General features: G+C 32.7%; 1 long non-coding RNA gene across 1 annotated transcript; it reads left to right on the top strand.

Moving 5' to 3' along the window:
- The first annotated feature begins 1,410 nt into the window (after nucleotides 1–1,410).
- Nucleotides 1,411–1,961, top strand: LOC147525668 (uncharacterized). Its single transcript, XR_015198387.1, has 3 exons — nucleotides 1,411–1,488; nucleotides 1,580–1,738; nucleotides 1,880–1,961. It is a non-coding gene; the product is annotated as an uncharacterized LOC147525668 (long non-coding RNA).
- The last annotated feature ends 3,974 nt before the right edge of the window (nucleotides 1,962–5,935 follow it).

Below are 5,935 nucleotides of genomic sequence, written 5' to 3'. Positions count from 1 at the left end.
TGAAGTTGAAAGAGAAAGAAGCTCAAAACGAGAAGTTGAAAATTTTGGTGCTACATGTGCTTAAAGAACAAGGTGAGACTAATTCACCAAATGACGACCAGAACTGTTGAAGCGAGTTGCTCAAGCAAGGACCAAAACTTCGTCAACTTCGTTGCCATTAGAAAATGTGGAATCCAATAGTGCCAAAAGTGATAATAGGCATAAGGTGATTGGCAAGTCTAAGCAGGTAAGTTTTTTTGGCTTTAAATTTGTATTTTTGATTTTCTACATATTTCGAGTGTTCTCTTTAACTAAACTCATATTTAATGTATAGAGAAAAGATGGTGGTCAACAAAAAAGGTGTGACTTCATAAAACTTAAGTCGAAAAATGTACTGAATTAAAGCTCATTCTATAGTTGCCTTAACCATGTTATATTCATTGTGGTATAATAAATGCAGGGAATGATAATTAGCTTTTTCATTCCTTTATTCCAAGTGCTTCACATATACTAACTTGATGTACACTTCGTCATATAGTCAAAATAGACAACGGAAAGAGCATTGTGGATTCGAAAAACTTAAAGCTAAAGATGGGAAGGTAAAAAATATTTTCTTAATTAAAAAAGGTTGATTAAATGTTTGTGTCAAATTTGTTACTAGATAATGTTGTTTTGTTTTGCTTATTTGTTATAGGAGTAAATGCAGGGAATGATAATAGTTTTTTTCATTCTTTTATTCCAAGTGCTTCACATATACTAACTTGATGTACACTTTGTCGTAAGTCAAAAATAGACAACGGAAAGAGCATTGTGGATTCCGAAAAACTTAAAGCTAAAGATGGGAAGGTAAAAAAAATATTTTCTTAATTAAAAAGGTTGATTAAATGTTTGTGTCAAATTTGTTACTAGATAATGCTGTCTTTGTTTTGCTTATTTGTTATAGGACCAAGATTGTAGATTGGCATTGGGATCTAAAGACAACATTGTTGCCGAAGGTCGTGTTTTTAGCAAGGAAGGGGCGAGGATACTGTTCACAACATGCCTTTGGGAGAGTCATATATGAAGGTCTCAATAAATAAAGCATTGTGTGGTGATGCCTTTCTCCCGATTCAAAACGGGCGATGAACATGTATTTGTTAAAGATGCAGAAACTTCGTTTGTGGCATGGCCTAAGGAACTTGTGATACTTAAAAGTGACGAGGTAGTATAAGGATATGGATATTTGTATGGTAATTTATTTAATTTTGTTATATAAACATCAATTTTGTTCATCAACTTTTTGTTAGGTAGAGAAGCATATTCCACTTCCAAGCAGATTCAATATAAGATCGAAAAGTTTGTGGATTGTGTCGACAAAATAGTGAAAGAAAAAACGCTTTTATAGAAGTTCCAATGGTTGGAACTCTTTTCCATGATGAGATGGAGGAAGTCACGAGTTTCAAAAGATGAGTTGATGGATGTGTGTGAGAAGAGAATGTTAAATGGTAGCTGCATTATCTCCTACATGAGGTATGAATAATTTGGTGAACTTATTTGTGTTAGTTATAATTTAACTTTTCATATCGCGACTTAACTTAATGTATGTATATATATGTTGTAGATATTTATATGCGACTTTTGGAATTGCTCGAGCAAAGTATGCATTTGGTAACCCAGAAAGTTTTACTATTTATACAAAAGATGATGAGAAGGCTCGATATATTCAGAAGTTGGCTGAAGAACACGGTGATCGTGTGCTTTTAATTCCTTTCAACACAGGGTAACTGTGTTTATACATTTGTAGTACATATACATTATTTTCATATAATTAAAATTATTTTATTTTTATTTATTTTTTTCCGATTGGTTATATAATTAAAAGTATTTAATTGAATTTGTATCCACATAACTGGTCATGTAGGGGGCATTGGGTCTTAATGGTTCTTGACATACCATCAATGGAAGTGTACTGGTTGGATTCTTTAAAAGATTTTCGTGGGCCGGATCCAGCTTTTAAATTATTAGTAAACACGTGAGTTTAGTATTTATTTATTGTATTTTTCATTGTATATTTGATTCTATCTTGAAAATAATGAGAATGAAACAAATGCATTTTCATTTTCAGTGCGATCAAGACATTAAATATGTCCAAAGGAAAGAGAAAGATGAATCCAAATCCAAATTGGAACTATGTGACAAGATAAGCTTAGTTTCTTTGGAATACAATACAAAGTATCTTTCAATTTGTGTATGTGTTAATGCAAGTATTAATTATGTATAGTGCCCACAACAACAAGGAGGGATTGTATCTTGGATATTATGTATTAAACTTTTATGCGAGATTTAGTAGAGGATCCTGGTCCACCGATAAACAAGAAGGTGACTACAAAGTAGCATTATTTTTCATATAGTCTTAGCTAGCTTATAAATTGGTGCATTTGTAAATATGGTAGGCAATGCATTGCCTGCATCATTTATTTTCATAATATTTATAATATATTTTTTTTAAATTGAACGTATTGGAGTTCTCTAGCAAGAAGAGTTACACCAATGAAATAGATGAACTTCGTCTTGAATTCATCGACTTTATCCAACAATTTATCGAGTAGTTAATTTGGGTAAGTGGGTTTCCATATTTTCCCTTTGTTTATGTATATATACTTTTCTTATCGTTTTTTTTTTCTTACTTGTATAATATACCCTTCTTGATTCACTTGTTTTTTAATTTTATATACTAGTCATAGTGGAATGACGACTTCATGATATGATGCAGGTGTCATGGATCGATTAACAGATGAATAGATGGCAGCTAGGTTTTTGGTGTTGGAAGTGCGCACAACAAGCTAAGATATTGCTAGGATAGTATTGGCGTTATGTAGTTTTTTTTTTTTTTTTTGTTTTTTTTTTTTATGATTCTTTTGGTATTGGAATGACTTCTTTTTTGTTGGGAGTCAAACTAGATGAAAAATACTTGGTTTGATCGATGAAATCAATAGAAGTTAATTGTTTTGAATGTTGTTTCTTTCTTCTCGAGTGGATGTTGTTTCCGTATCATAAAGCAGGTTAAAGTGATTTTGGTTGTGATGTTTTGATAAATGTATGTGGATGTTGTTTATGTCATAAAGCAGGTTAATGGGATTTTGGTTATGACGTATAGGATGCAGGTTGAGAAATGAATACGATCGAATACTAAAATGAGAAAATGTTTTTAAAAAAAATTATTTTCATTTGTCTCACTTTTGAAAAAAGTGACATAATATCTATTCAAAGTGACACAACTGACCACTCTTATGTGTCGCTTTCTTTTTCATACGAGTTATATGGAGTTGATTCCCAAAAGTGACACAAGAAGTAAGGGGCTTTTGTGTCACTTTTGACGTACTTATGTCTCATTCTGGTCCAAAAGTGACACAACTAGTATACTTAATGTGTCACTTTTGACGTACTTATGTCTCACTCTGGTCCAAAAGTGACACAACTAGTATATTTAATGTGTCACTTTTGACGTACTTATGTCTCACTCTGGTCTAAAAGTGACACAACTAGTATACTTAATGTGTCACTTTTGACGTATTTATGTCTCACTCTGGTCCAAAAGTGATACAACTAGTATACTTAATGTGTCACTTTTGACGTATTTATGTCTCACTCTGTCCAAAAGTGACACAACTAGTATACTTAATGTGTCACTTTTGACGTTCCTTATGTCTCACTCTAGTCCAAAAGTGACACAACTAGTATATTTAATGTGTCACTTTTGACGTGATTTATGTCTCACTCTGTCCCAAAAAGTGACACAACTAGTATACTTAATGTGTCACTTTTAACGAAATTATGTCTCACTCTAGTTCTAAACGGATACAACTAGTGTCACTTTTGATAAGCACTGTGACACTCTTTCTTAAAAGTGACACAAGAGGTTATTCTTAAGTGTCACTTTTATTAACAAAAAGTGACACATTTAGTAAGGCTTTTGTGTCACTTTTGGTAGAACTTTATGTGTCGGGGGCTTATAGGTCACTCCAGAATTAGTTTCAAAAGTGACACAAGTGACTTCTTGTCTCACTTAAAAAGTGACACAAAAAGCCCTTCTTTTAGTAGTGATTATGCTATATTTCTTTCCTGTTTTTTGTACACGTTTTACGGATTGGATTACGATCGACACTGTATGACCCACTAATAGTATTATTCGATCTTTCCGTGCAATGACTTGGCAAGGGTGGAGGATACAACCTCATCAGGTTGCACCCTACACCCCGTCAGACCAAGTGACGCTTAATAGGTTAGCAATAATAGATGATAAATGGCGGGAAGCCTGGCAAATTATCATGGCATGGCAGGATGCGAAGGAACCTCACTTCTTTATAGAAGAAGAGGATGAGGAGGATGATGAATAAAGCGGGAGATAAGGTAAGTTTTAATTCTAGTTAGTATCTACTTATGTCCCAAGCAATTTGATTCTTGTTAACCCCATAATGGGTGAAACTCTTATAGAGTTGCGTCAGTTTTTATATTAGTATGTTTTAACCTTGTTTTGCAGATGTTCTAGAATTTCACGCGTTTCCATGGTATTTTTCTACCCTCTTTATTTAAATGCTTTAAGGACAAAGCATGCTTCTTGTTTGGGGGCATAAAAACACGTGTAATTAAGGCATCTGTTAGGATATAGATAGGTATAATATGCATTTGTTTTCTAGTTAAAATTTCAAAATTTCAAAAATATAAATAAATAAGTTCATGCTATACACTTAGGAATATTGGTATTGTTTTCCTTCTCTATGCTCTTAATAATCTAGAAGTCTCACGTAGCTTTTGCATTAGTATAATTTTTAGAAACTTAGGTTAATATGTAGGTAATAATCTTTGCATCTATCTATAAATATATTACATGAGTATCTATGATTGTTAGCAGTAAGTTTCTGAAATCTAGACTAGAGTACTTATTCTACAAAACCTGTGAGAATATAGCCTAAAGCCTTATATGAGCGAAACATTTGAGAAATGACACAAGGGAGAAGTAAAATCCGGATAGAGATATCACACGTCCACTTGCTTGATCACTATGCCATATCCTAAGTGAGAATTTAGGCCCTCTTTGGATCGATATAGCCAGAAATTCAAACCTATGAATTATTTTCCGCTAGTCGCCCCTTTGAGCCTTTCTTTAGCCCTTCATAAACCACAAATCCTTTACCCTGTTACAAAAATAAAACAAAATTAAAAATTAAAAAATTAAAAAAATCAACCTACCCAATCTAGAATAAGTCTGAGAATAGAATGAGGAAGAAAGAAGAAGAGAAAAACCTGTGTAAACGAAAGTTAGTTAATTACTTCAGAAAATAAAGAAAAGAAGTTTCTATCTAAAGAAAAGAAAAATAAAAATAGAAATAAAATAAAAACTCCAAAAAAATAGAATAAAAGGAGTCAAAAGCAAAAGAAAAAAAAAATATATATATATGGCTAAGGATGGAAACAAAGTGTAGAAGCAAAAGTAAATAACAAGGTTTTCTCTAGTTACATAATATGAAGACTCTATTATCTCAGACTTATCCTTTTTGAATATCCATTTCCTTCCTTCTTAAACCATCTCCTAATCCCCACAACACCTAATAAAGACCTCTAGCTCAATTAGGAATATGTTAGTGTGATAGTAAGTGGCAGATGTGTTTGATCGACTCCGACTTCCTTGTTGTCATTGAGATTGTAAGGTAAAGTGTGCCCACTGCATACTGGAGTAGCGAAACTTGAGTGGAAAAATCAGAGTGTTGTATCTTGACTATTATTGGGAGAAACTACTTAAGGACGCTATTCCGAGTTTCAGAAACGAACCTGCTAGACATTTCATAGTATTACTCATTGTATATATGTTTATTGTAGATGATTGATTATTATGCATATATTAGCTTAGGTTTTGACTTGATTACTCTATATGCATTGCTAGTAAGACGTATAGTTAATTTAGAGCATGAATAAGGAA

Source organism: Coptis chinensis, chromosome 1 (assembly GCF_015680905.1).
Source record: "Coptis chinensis isolate HL-2020 chromosome 1, ASM1568090v1, whole genome shotgun sequence".
NCBI lineage: Eukaryota > Viridiplantae > Streptophyta > Magnoliopsida > Ranunculales > Ranunculaceae > Coptis > Coptis chinensis.
This window is presented reverse-complemented; position numbering and strand designations above follow the sequence as displayed.